This window comes from Triticum aestivum, chromosome 1B, assembly GCF_018294505.1.
Source record: "Triticum aestivum cultivar Chinese Spring chromosome 1B, IWGSC CS RefSeq v2.1, whole genome shotgun sequence".
NCBI classification, from domain to species: domain Eukaryota; kingdom Viridiplantae; phylum Streptophyta; class Magnoliopsida; order Poales; family Poaceae; genus Triticum; species Triticum aestivum.
In genome coordinates, this window is record NC_057795.1 from 645,273,186 (window position 1) to 645,295,010 (window position 21,825).

At 41.8% G+C, this 21,825-nt stretch overlaps 1 pseudogene; it reads right to left on the minus strand.

The window, feature by feature from the left end:
- Positions 1-4,961: 4,961 nt before the first annotated feature.
- LOC123081236 (THO complex subunit 6-like) lies at positions 4,962-12,916 on the minus strand (annotated as a pseudogene).
- Positions 12,917-21,825: the final 8,909 nt, after the last annotated feature.

Here is a 21,825-nt window from a genome sequence, read left to right on the forward strand (position 1 = left end):
AAATAAATAAAAGAAAATGATGAAAATGTCAAAAAAATAAAAGAAAATAAGTTTCCCATGTGATATGTGGTCTAGTTGTTGGGAAAATTTGCAGATATGAATTTCGACTTTATTTGCAAAATCTCTCGAGAATTTGTAAAAATGGGCATAACTTTTGCATACTAACTCGGATGAAAAAGTTTTTTATATGAAAAATTATCTACTCGAAAAGTCATGCCGGATTTTCCCGTGAATTTTGGCATGACTTGTGCCAGAATATGTAGGGAATATCGAGTGCCCCGAATTTGTGTGTTGAGTATCTTGGTAGTTGTCTTCGATCTATTTTCAATTAATGTTTTAACTATGAACATAGGAAATGTCTGACGACGAAAAGGATTTCGGTATTTGCAAATACTGCAAAGACGAGCGCGACCTGTGCGACGGAATCTTCCTAGATGATGATAGGCGCTTCAGCATCAAGCTGGACGAGAACTTCGAAGTGGATACAGTAAGTCACAGCGACAAGTCTTTTTTCGTAATCAAGCATGACATCTGCTTCATTTGCTTCCACTTTTATTTTTTTACTATTCTACTAGCGTATCCCCTGCCATGCAAGAGTTTTTGTATTGGATAAGATAGGTTTCAGTCATAGTATGGAGGAAAAGAAAGTTTACTTGAAGACCGAGCGTGGTTATATTTTCCATGCAAAATTGTACAATTCAGACGACTACACCTATTTTGGATGCAAAACATGGCGAGCACTATGCAAGACTTATGCATTTGAGCCTGATATGGTTATCACCTTTGATATTCGTCCGGAAGATGGTATTGAAGGTAATACCAACATCTGGGTCGATGTGCAGACGCCTCCAGTTATTCCATTATGTAAGTTTCTCAACCATATTTATGTCTTTGATCGATATTGTTTATTCAAAAATAGTTGACAACTAATTTGTATTGTCAGCTTATTTCGGTGCAAGCAAACATGTCCAGCGCTTGGTAGACAGGACCGTATACTGTCCTGGGGCTGAACTCAACTGCGAGGAGCTCAGTCATTATGTTTCATGGCTTGAGGATCTTGATACTATCAAGACAAATTTTCTTCCTGCATTTAGAAATGTTAGTACTGAAAATGCGCGACAAATAGTGTTTGTAATGAACTACGGTCACATCTATTTAGGAAGGATGGTAAGATTTTTACTATTTGTCATCAGTGCATCTTTTCCATACATTATTTTTGAAACTAAGCTTTATTGCTAAGTATGTTAATATACGATGTTCTTCAACAGGGACTCCCGATGAATGTTGTGCCTTATGGGATCGAGACTAAAGGTACCATGAGTATTATCAGCTTACGGCCAAGATATCCTACAGATTACTTTAGTGCATTCAAGATTAGCGACGGATGCTTAATAGTGCAAGACTGGACCAAATATGTGATGGGGGAGCGCAGAGAAGTACTAGGGGGCAGCAAACAGATGTGCTACCCACGATTAGGAGACAGGTTCATCTGCATGCTCCAGCTTAATCAAGGAGGAGAGCTATACATGTTTTATGTTATTTTACCTCAGAGAGAGCAGCAGGAGTGATTAGCTAGCTAGAAATGAGTTTCAGGATGATGATGTGCTACACTATATTACTATGATGATAAAATAGCTAGTGTTGGTGGTAATGACTATGATGATTATTATTATCTAGTGTTAGTGGTGATTAAATAAATACTGTTTTTTTAGACAGAAATAAATACTGCAGGTGGTAATGACTATGAGGATGATTAAATAGCTTGTGCAAACATGTGGAGGCAACATGTGGTGCACATCGAAAGTATTACTAGTCCAAACTAGATCAAGTTTGGATTAGTAGTATACTTTTGACATGCACCACATATTGCCTCCACTTGAACCTAATCCACCTTCATTTGACACACTGTTATGGACATAATAATGTAAACCTCATAACTGGTATTGTATCAATATTTGTACGATGGCGCATAAATACAGTAGAAATGGAAAAATAAAAAAAAATACTAGTAGCGATGGACAGAAAACACGCTGCAAGTAGTTACCTTAGCAGCAGCATGGTACCGAACAAACGCTGCAGCTATTCGTCCTAGCAGTAGCGCGGGCATGCACGCGCTGCTGCTAAGCAATAGCTGTAGCGCCTTATTAGTAGCGCGCCCTCCTGCGCTACTAGTGAGCACAAAACCCGCATTGCTGCTAGGGTTTTCCCTAGTAGTGTCTATTCCCCCTCATTTCCAAGTCTGCACTTGTTATTTTCCGGACAATAGTAAGATGTCAATCCTATTAACCCTCAGGAGTTTAGCTTGAGCATGAAGTCACACGTTTCATTGTTTGAGTTTGAAACTATTATTCTAAAAAACAATAATTATGTAGTAACACCAATATTTCTTAAATAAGTAGTTTGACCATAGTTGGACCACAGTTTGACCAAAATTCAAAATACTGAAATAATTATTTAGTAACACTAATATTCTTGAACAATTATTTAGTACTACTAATACTTCTTGAATAAGTAGTTTGACCATAGCTTGACCAGATTTGACCAAATTTTTTAAAAAAAACTGAAATTTGAGCATAACTTGTTTTCCTTTTAGAATTTGAGAATTCTAAAAATTTGCAAACAGGCCTGGATTTTAATTTTTGAAGTTTTTATCATTCTCTTTTGCTTTTTACAAAACTGAAAAGGCGATCCACGAGAGGGGGGGGGGGTAGAGTTTGAAAATGGGACCTTTAGTCTCGGTTTGAGATATGAACCGGGACTAAAGGGCATTGCATCCTTTAGTCCCGGTTCGTGTCTCAAACCGGGACTAAAGGGCTCATTTGAACCACGACTAATGCCTTTAGCCGCACGAACCGGGACCAATGCTCACATTAGTCTCGATTCGTGACTGAACCGGGACTAATGGGCTTATCTGGCCTGAACGTATGCCCTGTTTTTTACTAGTGAATCCGTGCCTCTTTATTTTTCTTTTCTGCAAATCAGTTAGTTCTACTCAATACAAAATTTTAAGGAAGGCAAAAATACATTGGGGTCTACTGTTGGTTTGCGAATCTGCCATACTTTAAGAAATATGGGTATTGGATGATTGGGAATTTAAGGATATGAGATATTGTCCACACACCATTTGAAGTGTTGTTCCTGGAACATCAAAATTATTATGACACAATAGATAGAAATTTTCAGCAGAAAGAAGGTGCTTATTCTTCTCCATATCACCATGTGACATGCTTTGTTAATAAGCATCAATCTTCTCTGTTCAATGCGGAATGATCCTATGATCATGTGCTTTTATGTATAGAAGATAAGCATAGTTACGTACAAAATGAAATCACATGAATGTACTATTATTCCCAACCAGCAAGATAGAAAATGAAGCTACCTATAAAGGTTGTCTGATGGTTGAATCTGTTTGATGCGGTTTATATGCTTGCAGTAATGGAACATATTTGACTAACAGGTAATGTGCCTTCTTTTATTTTGTCAAACTTATGATATGTACCTAAATTGTTACTTTGAAATTTTGGACAGGACCGAGAACTAGCTGCAGGGGTCTTCAGCAACACTAGCAATTGGAAGGTTTGTTTCATGAAGAATTTCAAAGCTAGCTACCCTGTATGTTCATCATTTGTGAGTATTTGTCCTGGTTCAAAAATAAAAGCTAAAGCACACTTCTGCGAATCAGCTCACTTCTCCACAAATCAGCTCGGCCATGGGGTCCACACCCACAAATCACCTCACTTCTCCACCGACCACACCGGCCGCGTCTGGTCTAGGGTTTTCTGCCATTGGTCCTCCTGGTTGGAGGTTCTTGCGCCATCGCTGACTGCTGTTCGGCCCGTCCCCGTTGGGGTTCAGTTTTTTTTGGGTCCTTCGTTCTTCCTTTGTGTTCTGGTATTTGTTTGCTCGATTGTGCCAGTTAGTTGGATGTGGGGATTAAAGGGCCGTAGTGGTGGATGCTTCTATGTGTATCTTCACGTATTGCCGTTGATGCGAACCATTGGGGTTTGGATTAGGTGCTTTTCTAGCTTATTGGATGGGTTTGGTGGTCCATCGTAAATATTTACCCTCCATTTTCAGTTCAGAATTTTTTTTCTCTTCTGAGGATATTTAGTTCAGAAAAATTATTTACCATTATCTTGCAAAGTAGCATAGCAAAGTGTAATAATGTTTTTCCAAGACCAGTAGGCATTCCCATATAAAATATTAATTTACATTTGATGTCAGTTTTATATTGCTCTTTCAACCGTCAAAAGATCAATAATACCCTTAGGAATAAGACATCAAAGCTTTGTATGTGTTATTCAATGAGATTCAGCTGCTAAACAATTGCTATGCACGCACCATCTGTTTATTTGATGTGCTGATTTTCTTAACTGCATTAACTTCCCAAAGTTTTTATTTTGTTGATCAGGCAATATCAGTGTACTGTCGGATAAGAAGTTCTCTCTGTAAAGAGGATTTTTTATGTTATGTACTTTGCTCCCAGAGATAATTTGATGCACCGGCAATATGGATTCTGTTAGGCATTGATCAGTTAACTGTGCGTCTTCTTCTTTACCCCTTATTCTGCTCCTTCTTTACCTTTGATGATTCAAGGATAGGCCTCGGGCGATCCCTGTCAGCAACTCAGCATACATAGTTCAGGTTTGTACACCTGTCAATTGTCATTTTGGTGCCATCCATGTGCGCTAGATCAAGTATTGTCATAAGTAGTTAAGTAAGTATTTCGGATTTATAACTCAGTCTGTTGCTGTTCATGTCTGCTACAAATAATTCAAAAAAAGAAGCAGCAAAAAGTTATCTATCAATACACAGTAAACTAGATCAGGTACAACTTCCCACTTTTTTTTTTGCTTTGAATCCCCGAATTCCCTCCTTTCCTTCTTATTACCGGACGGGTTCCCACTTTCCTATTTTTCTTTGTTGTCAATCCCGGAAAACCCTTCTTTCCTTCTTTATTTTTAGGACGAGAGAACTAGTGTATCACCCACTGCCGCGAAAAGAGACCCATCATGTTTGAGAGAAGCGTAGTGGAGAAAATCATACCCACCATAACCATAAGGAATCAAGCATTCACTACTAGGGAAAAGCCTACACACAGAAAGTTACTAGTAGCGAGGGTTAAAAACCCTCGCTACTGCTACTTACCAGCAGCGCAGGTTTTTAAACCTCGCTACTACTAAGTTGATAGCAGTAGTGCGGGTTTTTAACCCTCGCTACTACTAAGCGGTCTCTACCATGCCCCCCGGGACATGCCATAGTAGTAGCGTGGGTTTTTTAAAACCTCGCTATTACTAAGTTTGATAGCAGTAGCGTTGGTTTTTAGCCCTCGCTACTACTAAGTGGTGCCATAGTCGTAGCGAGGGGGTAAAAAACCGCGCTACTACTAAAGGTCCCATTTTCAAACTCTACCCCCCCCCCCCCCCCCGCCGGATCGCCTTTTCAGTTTAAAAAAATAAAAGAAAATGATGAAAATGTCAAAAAAAAAAAGAAAATAAGTTTCCCATGTGATATGTGGTCTAGTTGTTGGGAAAATTTGCAGATATGAATTTCGACTTTATTTGCAAAATCTCTCGAGAATTTGTAAACAGAGGCATAACTTTTGCATACTAACTCGGATGAAAAAGTTTTTTATATGAAAAATCATCTACTCGAAAAGTTACACCCAAATTTAATCGGGGGAACCCAGTTAAACATTTTCAAAATCCTCAAAAACCAAACAGAAAAAAAGTTACGGGGCTTTTAAGATCTGAGTGGAAAAAATCGAAAAAATTTCAAACCGTGTGGTCAAACTGTGGTCAAACAATGGTCAAACTAATTATTGTAGAATATTAGTGTTACTAAATAATTATTTTAGTTTTTCTGAATTTTGGTCAAATCTGGTCAAACTATGGCCAAACTGTGGTCAAACTAATTATTCAAGAAATATTAGTGTTACTAATTTTTTAGAACAATAGTTTCAAACTCAAATAGTGAAATGTGTGACTTCATGCTCAAGCTAAATTCCTGAGATTAATAGGATTGACATCTTACTATTGTCAGGAAAACAACAAGTGCAGACTTGGAAACAAGGGAGAATAGAACCAGGAAGTTAAGCGTGCTCAGGCAGGAGTAGTGAGAGGATGGGTGACCGTCCGGGAAGTTACATGATTTGGAATGATGAGGGGTGATTAGAGATTAAATTGAGCAGCGATGAGGGGTGATTAGAGATTTGAGGTTAAAATAATTCAGAAATTTGAAAATTAGGGGAAAAAATTAAAATATTTTTTCGAAAAAATTCAAAAAAAACCGTGCTGGTAGTAGTAGCGTGGGTTTTTACCCACGCTACTACTAAAGGACGTAGTAGTAGCGCGGGTGGCACCCGCGCTACTGCTATACGTTAGCTGTAGTGCCTTATTAGTAGCGCCGGCCCCCGCGCTACTAATAGGCCCAAAACCCGCGCTGCTGCTAGGATTTTCCCTAGTAGTGATTCTACAAGAATAATGAGGACATAATGCACATAAGAGGCTGGTGTGCTGCTTGCTTTCTTCAAACAATGTGAAAGTATGCAAATATGAAGTACTCACCTGTTTGCTAATTGCAATGGCATTATTTTCTGTTATTGGAGACCGTGCACCCCAAGGGCCTCTAGAAATTGACAGAAACATATATCAAAGTATGGAGGGCAAGAGAACTGGTGTATTCCACAGGAACAAAGAACTGTCAGATCTGCATCACTGGTAGAAAACAGGGCATTTGTCCCGGTTGGTGAGGGCCTTTTGTCCCGGTTCTTGAACCGGGACTAAAGGGTCGTTACTAATGCCTCCACTCTTTAGTCTCGGTTCTAACACGAACCGGGACAGATGGGCCTCCACGTGGCCACTGCGAGCAGCCCAGGCAAGGATGCCTTTGGTCCCGATTGGTGACATGAGCCGGGACCAAAAAGGCTTCCACGTGTCAGCAGCTGAGATTTTTCTTTCTTTTTTTTTAAAAAAGTGGCTGGTTTAGTGGTTTTGGAGGTTAATTTTAGGTTGTTATTAGCTAGCTAATAGAGAAAAGTGTCCTCTCTTATATCTTCGTCCTTGGTTTACCAACGCTACTGCTATGTTTATTTCACCCGCTGATATATAATAACTCATGCATGCTCGCATCATACATCATCATATATAATAACAAGTCCTACTAATCATGCATCATCATACAACTTCTACTTAATAACAAGTCATACGATCATCATCCTCATAGTCATCGAACCCAACCCTACATAATTGTTCTTAGCACATGATCATCAGTATCAGGTAGGACCTGAACACCCTTAATGTAAAATAGGATAAAACAATATAGACCCTGTCTCTCCATTATGAAGAATGGATATCATCCTGTCTCCAATTCTTGCGCTTCGCCTCCTTTTGCTTGCAAGAAGCTCCTTACGACTGTCCATACATTTTTTCAATTCTTTGATTGTCATGTCTTCACTTTTTTTAGAAATCCGGTATGCACAGTTGAGATTCGTAGAACGACCTGGTTGTATGTTCAAAACATCAAGGCGACCGTGCGTATACATCAGATGAGGCACACAATCATTCGGGATTATCTGTTGAAAAATATAGTAATAACTTCGTAGTTAGCAATGATGTACTAGTTTTAGAAGTATTTAAAAAGATGCAGGGATGTCGTAATAGTAAAAAATCTTACCAGGGTATCTCCATGGTAGTTACAGTAGTTCAGCACGTGCACTAGTGGCACGTATTGACCATAATGTTGAGGAGTTCAGTTGTAGACATTGTAATTCTCAAGATCAGTACAAAATGCGATCAGATGATTTTTCTCCTTATAAGTTAATTCGGAGCCATCGGCGTAATGGGTTTTGTCTACCATTTTCCACACATTTTTTGAAGAATGAAAATAAGCTGTCAATGGAAACAAGCTGTCAACTATTTTGAAATAAACAATACAAATTACTTAATAACTATGTTAATCTCACATGTGGGAAGAATTGGAGGTGTATCCACAAGGACCCAAATGCCCATATTGTCTTGCTGGATTGTAGGATCACCAAGATCTATGGTGACAAGCATACCCTCATTAAAATCATACATCTTGCAAAATGCTTCCCAATTTTTGACCAAAATGGGTTACACTCTCAGCATTGTACAGCTTTACTTGAAAATCCACACCATGATGGGTCCTTAGGAGAATTGTTTTGGTTTCCATACTTTCATGGTCTTCAAAACCCATCCTCTCCAAGACATAGCGTCTTGCATAGCATGGGATAAACTAGTCGAATTGGAAAAGATGAAAAATACACGTTAAAATAGTTGAAGTCATGCTTAATTACAAAAAAAAACTATTATCGTCGTTGCGTACCGTATGAATATCGAAGGTCTCCTCGAGCTTAATGCTGAAGCGCCGATCTTCGTCCAGCTCAATGAACCTGTCGCACATACCTCGGTCGTCGTGGCACCAGTCGCACTCCCCCGGGCGGTTTTCGTCGTCCGAGTACGACATTTCCGGCCTAAGTTCATAATTCAAATATTAAACTTGTACAATTAAATATATGTACTAAAAACCTAAATTAGATCATTATTATTAATCACGGGTTGACTATCGGTGATGGTACGTAGCTCCTCCTTTCATTCCCGAGTGCATTATTATTACACCAAATTGTCTAGCACACAGGAATGAAGGAGAAGCTACCCCCACGACGGCGTGGATGATGGAGGGGGCTCCTAGATTTCTGCATAGAGTGCTCTTTAATTTTAGAATTCAAAGTAGGAGTACTTTTCCAATATGAGCATTCAATAAGCAAAACCAAATCGTAAAATAAAGTAGTATTCAAATTAGCATGCATTCAATTATAACCAAAAGTACATCATCTCTTGTGTCCGTACATTGTCGAATACTCCTCGAATACTATCACACATATAGCATCGCTAATTAATACAGCTAGAACCGACGGGTATCGTCGCGGGCGGTGGACACCCAATGATAAGGAACGATCACAGGATCATAGCTCCAGTGAGATCCCTGAAGAACCTGCCAGGTATTGTCGAACCTGCCCTCCAACGCAACCATGTAGCGACGGACGTGCTTGTCCTTCTCGCTGACACGGTGACGTACCACCTCCGCGGTGTCCGGAAGCCTCAGCACCGTCACTGGCCCACGCGACCGCCACCAAACAAGGATCAGGTTAACAACGGGTTGCCTCCTCACCAACCCACGTCTCTCAGAAGGTAGCACCTCCCAATATCAGCCCGGCGGAGCCCAGTTACGAACATGGCCCTGATCAAGCAGGCCTCCACCGCCGAGTCGACGACGAGGAGGATGCGGGATAGGCATCGTCGACGTCGATGCAGGAACTACTTCTATATATAGTTAAATAAAGTAGTTTTATTAATTAAATCAACTACTTCAACTACTAAGCACTTACTATAAATAAATAACATAGTACTTACTAAAAATAAACTATTTCTATATAGAGTAGTACTTACTAAATTGGTTTATTAAATCGACTAGCTAGTTCAACTATATATGAAGCACTTATTATAAATAAAATAAAGTAGTACTTACTAAAAATAAACTAGTTTAACTATTGTTCTATTATTTTTCTAACTAATTATATTAAACACTTTCTCTTCTTATTTTCTTTTTCCTCTATTCTAAATATGAACATATTCATAAATGACTTTGATCATGCACAATTTTCCTATACATACACAATATGAATATATACATAAATTGAAAAAGAAAATTCTGTGAACAAAAAAATCATTAAAATTCTATGAACAAAATTACAACAGAAAAAAAATCATAAAAATTCTATGAACAAAAAAAAATCATAAAAAATTGACATATTTGATCTTTGCATATATACGAACATAGAAACATGCATATTCAACAATAATATCACCAAAAAAATCTATTAACAGAAAAAAATATAACAAAATATGAACAAATTACACAATATGAAAATAAATCTATGAACTACACATCTAACAAAAAAAATCTATGAACTACAAAAAAATCTAACAAAATCTAACTCAATTAAGTACACATCTAAATTATACTACACATCTAAATTAACTACTACATCAAATAATTAAATTAGCAAAAAATCGGGACAGGGCGGGGCGGGGCGGCGACGGCACGGGGAGACAATAGCGTGGGGCGGCGACGACGGGGCGAGGCGGCGACAGCGTCGGGACGGGGCGGGGCGGGGCGGCGACGGCGCGGGGCGACGATGGCGCGGGGCGGTGACGACGGCGTCGGGGCGGCAAGGGACGGCGCGGGACGGCGCGGGGCGACGGCGACGACGGCGACGGCGAACCGGAGACAGGCAGCCCGGCGGCGTCGGGCGCGGGGAAGAAGGAAGTTAACCAAATTTTCACGAGTGCTGCTTATATAGGCAAAACATTGGTCCCGGTTCATGAGACCAACCGGGACCAATGCCCCCTTTAGTTCTGGTTGGAGCCGCCAACCGGGACCAAATGCCTCTTTTCAGCAGCCCAAAGGGCGGGAAGCGGCGGCCTTTGGTCCCGGTTAGTGGCACGAACCAGGACTAAAGGGTGTCATTGGTCCCGGTTGGTGCCACGAACCGGGACCAAAGGATGGCATTAGTCCCGGTTGGTGCCTCTAACTGGGACCAACGGCCTTGCACAGCGGCGTGGTGGTGGGAGTTTAGTCCCACCTCGCTAGTTGAGAGCGCCCCGCACCTGTTTATAAGCTCCGCTGCCTCTTCCCACTCGAACTCCTCTGAACTGCGGGCCTATGGGCCTAATCTGACACTGCTTTGCCTATGGGCCTGCTGGGCCTTCTTACGGGCCTGAATCCTGGCTCATGGTAGGGTTTCTAGTTGTATTCAGGCCGTGGGGGGCCAGTAGGAGGCACTTTTTTGTTTTCTTTAGTTATTGTTGCTATTTTTATGTTTTTCCCAGTTTTTTGTTTTGTTTTCTGCATTATTTATTTCTTTTGTTTTTTGCTTTATTTTTTAATTATTTTTGCTTTTAGTTTTAGAAATATTATAAACTTTCTGTTAGTGCCATTAGTTTTCAAATTTGAAATCACTTTTTTGTTTTTGTTTTCTTTCTTGCTTTATTTATTTTATTTTGTTTCTACTTACAACAAAAAGTGAAGACTTTCTCCACAACTATTATGATGATACCATGCCAAAATAAAAGAGAGGTGCAATGCTCACCTGCACGTTGCTTAGCTTCAGGCCAACGTACAGGTGAGCACTGCACTTCTCCCTTCATCGTCTCTACACTTAGGGCTTATAAACCGCTGTGAGTGCCTCTCGCTTGGCGAGGTGGGACTAAAAAACAGCTGCAGAAAGAATCAACTAAAAAACTTTTTTACCGGTTCATGCCACGAACCGCTACTAAAAGGTGCTCGTGGGGCCCCAGCCTTAAAACCTGTACCAAATAAAATGCCTTTGTAACAGCCTTAGAACTGGTACTAAAGGAATCAACTAAAAAGCTTTTATAAACCTCTAGTATTATTGAAACTAAAATTATATAGAATTTTGTTACAAACTTTAATAGAAAAAAGAATTACCATAAAAGAAAATAAATAAGTAATTAGAATTTAGTTCAAAACATTAAAAGCAAAAAGAATTATCATAAAAGAAAATAAATAAATAATTAAAATTTTGTTACAAACTTTAATAGCAAAAAGAATTATCATAAAAGAAAATAAATAAGTAAGTAGAATTTTGTTCAAAACATTAAAACCAAAAAGAATTATCATAAAAGAAAATAAATAAGTAATTAGAATTTTGTTACAAACTTTAATAGAAAAAAGAATTATAATAAAAGAAAATAAATAAGTACTTATTGTTGCTATTTTTATTTTATTTTTCCAGTTTTTTTGTTTTCTACATTATTTAGCCGTTGGTCCCGGTTCGAGCCACCAACCAGGACCAATGGTGGTGGGCCAGGAGCGAGGCCCATTGGTCCCGGTTCGTTCCACCAACCGGGACCAAAAGGTCCAGACGAACCGGGACCAATGGCCCACGTGGCCCGGCCGGCCCCCGGGGCTCACGAACCGGGTCCAATGCCCCCATGGGTCCCAGTTCTTGACTGAACCGGTACTAATGGGTTGACCCGGCCTGGACCTTTGCCCCCTTTTCTACTAGTGATGTCCAATTGTTTAGTATGGAATCATACTCATGCTAAGGTTTAACCAAGTCAAGTATTGGTCCAACATGATCTCATGGGGGGGATGCAATGGTAAAAAAATGTAGCTTTTTCTTCTTAGTGAAAGTATATTTATGTAAGAACAGGTGGTTAAGCACAATCCCAGCTAATCTAGCAAACCATGCCACAAATGAGAGCTCCGGTACATTACCTTGCAAAGAGAGTGGCAGAAGGAAGCTCTACATCTCATGCCATCTCCAACCCCGAATGTGGCCGTCATCCCCGCAGCTGTCACAAACCATGGACCACGTTGTAAATTTTCCTTCTTGATTGAGAACACCCTTGGCAGAAAGAAGAGGCATTTACCTGAAGAGCAGCGGCTGAATCGGATTGTTTTAAAACATGGCGTCGGAGACGGCGCTGCTATGCGCGTGGATGATGCAGAGGGGTTCGACCAGCGCGATGGCAGTCAGCTGAATCAAATCAAGGGGGACGGGAGGTGTTTGTACAAACAGAATAGAGTAGGGAGTGGGGGAGAAGGGTAGGGGGAGGCGAAACCTGGGGGGCGTGGGCAGAGGCGGATGAGGAGATGCAGGAAGATAGCGAGAAGGACCGTCACTGGAGGCCGCGACGAGGAGGACGTCCGGGTCGGGTTCGTCGCGCTAGTCATAGAAGATAGCACGGAAGAGGGTGCGACAGGAGAGGTCACGCTCCCGCAGGATGCCCTGCCGGTACGCCGCCTTGTCCCACTCGCGCGCGTTGAGTCCTGGATGCGCCTGCACCGTCGTCGTCACCGTCGCCATCTCCTCGCGACTCTTTGCTGCTGGCTGCTCTCAAACGGGATATGTAGGCCTGATTTACTGGGCCAAAGCGCATGGGCGTACATCGTTCAATGCACACGACGTGGTACATGGTTCCCCGAATTAGTACCACCTCGCGCCCGACAGAGTCAACCCGTGCTTTATTATTAGGGAAAGATTCAAACTGAAAGTGTAAATTCACCTCAAGAAGCATATTACGATGGTGAACCTGACGGAGTCAATCCGTGCTTTATTATTACTAGCAAAAGTGCCCATGTGTTGCAACGGTGACACGAATAAATAAATTAGACGTTTACATCCATTTGATAGGACTGGGTGGACTTTTCAAGACACCTAGCATCAAAATTAGACGTGTACTGTGCATGGCCATCGCTAATTCATATGATGCAAAGCAAGATGACTTTATCATCAATGGGAGACCACATAGGATCACACTAGAAGACGTAGCGCATATAACAGGCATGCCCTGCCATGGGAAGAAGCATGTCCCTTTAAATCTTGATGATAATATGGAGTTGTGGAAGAAATTGAAAGACTGTAATGACACCAAAGTAACTTTCAAAGGATTGCTAGCCAAGATGAAAGGCGACAACACACCAAATTTTGTCAGGCCATTTTTCTTGTACATCATAGGCAAATATGTATGCCGAACAAAAGAGTAGTGTGTGGATAACAAATATATTGGGATTGTTAGAAACGTGGAGACGATAAAGGGCAGAAATCTTGGACAGCTAACGCCCGACTATCTTATGGATAGCGTGAAGAATTTTGTAAATGGTGAGGCAATTCTGGAAGGGAATCTACCACTATTGCAGGTAATTTGTAGTAGTACAATTATCAGTTACCTAACATACATTACATTATGCATAAGAATATTTGTAAACTGCTTTCGTTGTCATGCAGACATGGTACTACGAGAAGTTCAGAGTGCACCAATTGGACTCTAGCACCTTGTATGAATCAAGGTTAAGACCGTTGATCCAGAACTAGAGCGAGGAGAAGGCAAAAAAGGTTGACAATATAATCCAGAATAATTATCTGGGAGTTGGAGAGGTAAAATGTCAGCACGTTGCCTACATTATGTAACATATATATTTTCTAAATCATACTAATGACACTAAACTGCAGTATGTTGAGGACCTGATGAGGCCATTCATTCCAGCACGAGATGGTACGCTGGCCAAACCGAAGACTGGCGCTCAGGTAAATGAGTTACATCAGGCACAAATATATATTGTAACATTCCAACTAGTATGACGTTATATGATTCTAACTGTTTCAAAGTCTCAGATTAAGGTACTAGTCGGACATGTATTGACTGATTTGCAAGAAGTTGCCTCCCTCGTGCGGGAGGCCGGTGCAGAATAAGTCGATAGGATGTGCACCCTTGAAAAGAAAATGGATGAGTGCCTTAGGCGTACCCGTACAAATGAAAAGCTCACAGAGGAAAGAATTAAACGTAAGCCTGGAATTATGAGATTAGTATATATAATTGGAAATTTACGTGTACCAGGTTTTTTCTAAATTAGTTTACTATGAAAATAACCCAGACTAACTGTAAGCTAATATCATAAAGGAAAAATGCGATGAAATATTTCCAGGAGTGGAGGACATACTCCTTTCTGACCTCGGGGCACCTTCACACCCAATGGAGGTCTCTGTTGAGAATGCTGAGTAGGCTTCTGACCAGGAGAAACAAAAGGATGCCACAAAGGTCGCTGCTAATTAAGCACCATTGTAAGCAGGGAATAGAAAATGATGACATAGAACCCCCCATGAAGAACCTTGATGAAGATTTTGACGTACGCATGTTAACTTAATTATGAAACAATCATTGTCGTTTCAGAAATAACATGTGATCTTTTAGGTATAGGATGAAGCATTCGAAAGAGCAGCTATAAAAATCAAATAGGATCTCAGTGGTGTTCATAAGCTTTTGAAAGAGGTGGATGATATCCAGGGTGCTCCTAGTTTGGATAAGCAAATGCATTCCGAAGCCACCACAAGCCTTGAATATTTCCAGGTGATGCACATTTTACCTATAATTGAGCAAGAATCTGCTAAAGGCTAACACGCGGTTTATTTCGTATGAAAAAATCCGTTCAACAGACAGAGTAAGAAGAACTTTGTGAAGGCTACGGGACCGCGAGAGCTTGAAGTGCCCCGTGCCTTCACAGATGATGACAGCGATGATGAATCCTTTCAAAAGCAGCAAGAAGTAAGTGTGGTTGAATCGACACCACCAAATCATGGGGCGAAAAGAAAAGTGTGGTATTGCAATTATTTAAGAATGACAAGTATGCTTCGTACGATACTGAGAAAAAAAAGGAAAAACAAGACTCCATCAGAGTCTACAAATGATTCCGAGGACACGAACAATAAAAAGAGGAAAATTGGCTCTAGCAACTTAAAAAAGAGGTCAGAAGTTCCTGAAACCCAGAGGGACCAGCTAGACGTGGTTCAACAGGATTTCATGGCGTCACTGATCAACACTACAAATCGTGAAAAACAAATGGTCTTAGTTGATGACATTATCGTGCTATAGAAGCATTTGCAATGCATCACCCAAAAATATGAATTTGAAGATGGCCTATGGTTAGGTGACGAAGTAAGATATTTCACAAATTAGTTTATGAAGTTTCATTTTTGTACAATACAATTAACTTGATTATTGTTGTAGGTGGTTGATGCTGCGATCCAGCTCATGCGTCATGATGAACCAATTGACACAAGGGACGACCAACTAGTTTACATTGAGAGGGTGGCCGGTGTCACTAAGCTCGAAAAAGATGGTAGGATAGAGGAGTGCTACGAGGACGCTTTGGCAGGCATTCCTGGAACAACACAAGGCACCAGCTACCTAAAACATGATATGATATTTTAACCTGACGTATAACAGATTTTTTATTATTATACATGTTGATCTAATTATCTGTGCGCTCCAGGTTTTCCTACCTACGAACAGTTTAAACATCCACTGGTTACTTGTGGTTGTAAACCCGAGAAGGAAGGAGATTCAGATTCTTGATTCACTTTTCCACTGTATGGTACCGAAAGAAGTAAATAACATGGTGAGAATTTCAACATATTTAATTATAACAAAGGACTTAACATCGTATGTAAGTATTAGTCGTAGGCAACTTCTCAACCCATTGGGCTTGCAAGTACGTGGGATGGAAGCACATCTGAGAGCAGCGAGGCGAGTCAATGGGATAAAAAGCAATGCATGGGAAGACATTAACGTGACGCAATAGCCAATACGGAACATTAATGTGCCAAAAGCCGATGAGACGCCAGTCAACACTATTAGCTTTTGTTTTTGTTTTAGATTGTTAATATCTGAAATGCTGATCTAACAACATAAAATGTTGCAGTTCTTGTTGTGCACTGTACATGCTGAAGAACATCAAATTATTTACGGGAGTAAAACTAAGGATGCAATATGACCAAGTACGTAGAGTAACACCTAAAATTCTGTCATTTTCTGAAACTTATAGAACGCTACTAACATATCCTCGCATGCAGGCCTACATCGAGAAATTCAGAAGAGAGATACCTGTTGTGCTTGTCGATTCAACCTACAACGAAATGAAATACAGGAATAGGTTCAAGCAGTACCATGCTAGGCTATCAGATGCAGCTGCGGTTGAAGACGATGAAGATGCAAACAGTTAGTCCAGCAGTGTGGTTCATTCTTACATGTGGAGTGTACACTTGGCCACAAAACGATAGAGTAGGGTGTGATTGGTTTTTAGTCCCGAAGAAGGTTTCGTATCCGTGTTCTTAGTCCATTGCGGATGAGTCAAGTTGTAAAACTTCAATAATATTGGTTACAATAATTTGCTTGAAATAAATTTGGTCTCTACGGAATCTCGTAGAAATCTATATTTGCTTTTTACTACCATGTGACAGTAACAGCGCCTGGGCAAGGTTCAGACCAATTACAGTGCACGAGCAACCCTAGAAGAATAATGGATTATGATATGTCTATTTTCATACGAGAGAAAAAGGTACGAGCATGAGTATAGCCTCACAACAGAAGAAAAAATACTGCATGATTCAAAACGCAATCCCAGCTATCCAAAAAACGGCACAGTCAATGTCTCATAGGCAGGCCGCAAAGCCAATGAAAGAGAGCATAGGATAACAAGAGTAAAGCACGTATCATAGGAGGCCTCTGCAGGTGCTGCAACGCTGAATTGAAGGGATCGCCTTCAGGAGCACAGTGGTGTGGCCATGGTATATCCATACTGCCTCAGGGAATCACATAGCATGTTCTGTCATAGCCCTGCAAAACAGAGGAAAAATTACTACTTGCACTAACCTTGTCATGTGTGTGCATGTAACAAATGTTGGACATAACTAAACACGGAAGAATGAAATACAACATACAGAAGAATCGAATGTTCATTCCTTTCCCTCTGATTTTTGCGAGTATCATTACTCTCGCTTCAACAAGGCTAAAACATCATAATAAGAATTAACATCAATCTTCAAACGGTGGATATCCCATGTGAATCTAATTTTTCTTATAAAGCACATGCCAAGTCTGTTGATCCCAGTCCAACAATTGCACAAGAAGAAGCGAGCATCATAAATATTGACAACATAAGCTATGAATTGCTTATAATACATTCCAAAATTAATAGCTTATCATCTCTATTCATCTCCAAATCTCACCTATCAGCCAAATTGAAAGAATACATGTTGAATGAAATGTATAAGTGTATGAATGCAACGACTGAACGTTCGTAGATCTTGCAGTCGGGGCTGGACGAATGGGGCTGACCGTCGAGGCCGACAACCGGCTTCATCTAGTCCCGTAGAACATGATCCATACCGTACCCAACCATCTTGCCTTCGGACGAGATGCATGGCCAGATCAAAGTTGCGGCCATGGCGGAGAGGTGATGTAGAGGACGCAAACAACCAATTGGGGTGTGGGAAAGAGGTTGCCTATAACCTTGTGGCTATAGGCACCCGCATGGAGGACTGAGAGGTGGGATGGCGCCGAATCTTCGCCCGCGGCCGTCGCGGGGAGGGCAGTGCGCCTCCTCTTGTGTTCTTCATTGAAAAGGTGGTGCGAGATCGCGAGGGAATTGGGGTGGAGGGAGGGAGGGGCCGCGACACGCGGCTCGATCCTGCCGGCAAGGATTAAAACCCTAGCGGCGGCGAGGAATAAACCCTAGCGAACGGGATAAAAGTCGAACCGAAAATAGCCCTGAAATCTGTATTGAGAATACCCTTGAAATATTTGGGAGGGAAAATCTGATCAGTTCGAAATATTTTTTCTTCCGAAAATGCCCCTCGGGGTCTGATATAATACACGTGACATCAGCGTATTGCATCGGATCTGGACCGTCGAATTGGCTTCGACGAACGGTCCATATCGTCCGGATGCACTGTAAAATGACTCTTAGAGAAAATGCAAAAGTGTTCTTTTGCATGTAAAATGCAAAAAGCGCTCTTATGTCTCTTCTTTGCTTTTATTTTCTATTTTTCCGTAACAGTTTGTTTCTGGATTTCGTGGTAAGCAACCCAAGCTTAATAAAAATAAAATGTTTTCATCCGTATTGTTTCTTCTCTATTTTTACTTTTTTGTTTCCCTTTTATTATCCATTTTCTGTTTTTTTGTTCTCCTTTTCATTACATGAACTTTAAAATTTATGAATATTTTCAGATCTTCCTAAATATTTTCGAATTTTTAGTGAATATTTTTTAAATTATATATTAATATATTTTTGCGGAGATGGGAGCGACCAGCTTTTTCCTAGGATCAGTGAGCACAGCAGTTTTCCTAGAGCGCGTACAAGGAGGTCTCCTAATTGGCGCTCTTTGCGCCAGTTAACAAACAAGCCGGTGGTCATACGTCGCTTGTGCGGGTCGGCCCACCAACGCGCTCCCTCGCTCGCTCCGATCGCCACTTGCCCTAAAAAAACGATCGCTGATAAAAAAAAATCAAACTACCATGACTTGCCAAAAAAACAACGCACACATGCCTACCATTTGACAGTTGACCAAGACCGTTGACTTTTATAAAATAGTTGAAATTTTAAAATGTTTGTGGATTTGAAAAAAGTCACTAGTGTGATTTTTTTGCATATTTGAAAAAAGTGATTTTAACGAATTTTAAAAACTGTTTGCGGATTTTTAAAAAAGTATTTTTGAAAATAAAAAATTACTATATAAAAATGTTCACGGATTTGGCGTTCACCAAATTTGAAACAATTTCATTTGAATTTTTTTACACATTTGGAAAGCTCATGAATTATATTTGCGTTTGGTTACCTGCATCAAACCCAACTAGGCTCTAGCGGGCTAGCTCTGAGCTGTTAGGCTGCCTGACTCGCACGTAAAAATTGGCCCGCACAAAACTCAAAGCACCCCTCCGTCAGACCCACCAAGAACACTCAGATCGATCGTTTCTTCAGATGCAGGCTCGGTCTAGTGCTATTTACACTACAAGGAAGGATGCATGCTGGGTAAATGCAGGCGACCAAACGACACGCATAAGTGGCCCAAAGCCTGCATACCATCAAACCATCTCCATTGGGCCAGACTCTGTGGAAACGCGAAAAGCGTGCAGGTAACCAAACAGCTCGCTATCGACATGGTCTCCAAGTCAGGTGTGCGTCCCCATCGTCGTCAGGTCAAGATGATGACACATCATGCAAGTAACATTCTCCGATGGATGCTCCTAAGGCATTCTATGATGATGACACAACACACACATGCCTGTTCTGTTCTCTACTCTATCACTGTCGAGCCAAGGCATGTTTTACATGATGCGTTTGGTTACCTGGATAAAACCCAACCAGGCTCTAGCAGGCTAAGTCCAAACTGTTAGGTTGCCTGACTCACACGAAAAAACTGGCCCGCACGAAACTCAAAGCACCCCTCCGCCAGGAACGCTGAGATCAGTTGTTTCTCCAGACTAGTCAATGTGTACATGCAATGCACGTTAATTTAAAAGTATATTAAGTGCATGTGAATATTAAGTACGATATTATTTGCGTGTTATTATATGATTAGCACTATATTTGGCATGAAATTAACTGCACGCTAAACGTGTTGAGCACTCGACATTGAAGCAATATAGGTCATTGAATTGACATGATTTGATGGCCGAGATTAATTAGATTTGCCTCTTTAGGTTCTTTTATATTGGTAATGATATAGATATAAATGTAGACTCGATCTAATGCAATTTACACTACGGGAAGGATGCATGATGGGTAAATGCAAGCGACCGAACCACATGCAGAACGTGGGCCAAAGCATGCATACCATCAAACCGTCTCCACTGGGCCAGGCTCTCCGGGGAAAAAAAAGAGTGCAGGTAACATGCTCCGATGGATGCTCCGATAGCGTACATGGTGAATCACGAGGCCTGCATGGTGTCTCGTACGTTTTGCATGACACGCCATGTTCTGGTCGACCGCTCTGCATGCGGGAGTCGGGAAAGATCGATATCGCATGTTCGAGCCGTGAACGGGATCAGACACACACAACTTCTAACGAGGGAGGGAAGGCTAGCGGTTAGAACTGGTGGCGTGGCGAGCATATGCAACCAGAGTGGCCATGTCCAGATGAACTCCCAAGTCTTGAAGATAAGCACTACTGTTGTTGTTGCATGCAAGGCCACGCGTGCGACAGTTGGACACGCAGTGGCACACCGCCTCGTCACTCGACCTTTACACACCTGCGGACGTGGTAGACCGCATTTTGTCGCTTCAGTTAAGGATCAGGCAGTGACTCATTGTGCCATTATAAGCGTCGTCGCCGCACAGGCATGCCACACTCACACACTCTCAACCAGCGGCGGCGCCAGGAATCGGCAACGACCAGACCGACCCAGGCAGCCTTCGTAGTGTAGCTAATGTAGCTACAGTACCGCTACAGTCAACAAAGCAACCTGCGCTCACGCTCCAGGCAGCCGCCCGGGCTGCCGGGCCTGTCTCCGCCAGTCTCAACCGAAACACGCTCTCCGTAGTCGTAGATGAACGCATCGATGACACTGTGCGGACAAAAAGAGAACCGATGCTGCAATACACCTGTGAAGTTCGTGTCGTAATGCAACCAAAGCTACCACATCCAAACACACTATGTCTTGAAGCGCAGGCTGACAAGCACCGTTGCCGTCGCGCACGCATGCGACAGTAGGGAGTGCACTCGCAGTGGCACACCGCGTCATGCGGCTTGTACTCGCCTGCGGATGCGGTCAAACCCATGTTGTCGCAACCTCTTAAGGATAGGCCAGCGGCAGTGAGTGACTCACCATGAGATAATCATCGACGGACACGAGTTCCGGCCTGAAGCTTACAGCCTAAGGAGAAGCAGGCGGTGGCTCACATGGACGGGCATGCACCTGACCTGGGTGCAGCCGAGGGCGCTCCATCCAGTGAGTTTCAGTTACTTGTTTTTGTGCTGTTTTCTGCTGTAAAGTGCTGCTACTTTACTGCTACTGCAGAAAATAACAACAATCTCCGGTTGTCCGCAAGCAACTGATCAAAGGCGGGCGGGCGAGCGAGGGAGGATGGTCCGGCGGGCCGCGCGGACGGCGAGATCGGGCTGCTTCGAACGAAATGGCAGCGGCGCGTGTCAGTGCAGCTGCACAGCCTCAAACTTTTCTCTTATTACTTCAGGAAACAACAATTTTGCTTCGCGAGCCACGCAGCCTCTTCCTCCCGACGTCGCCGGCTCGCCGCTCATCCGCCAACGCTCCCCGCGACGTCTGAAAACAGCAGCAACCAGTAACCGATGATAACAAGTGTTTCCCTATGATCATATATACAAGCTGGGTTTAAGCTTCTGCTCGAGTCTATAGATGATGATCAAACGATGAGTCACTGAAGTTGCAGACGAGTACACGCTCAACCACATCTGCAGAC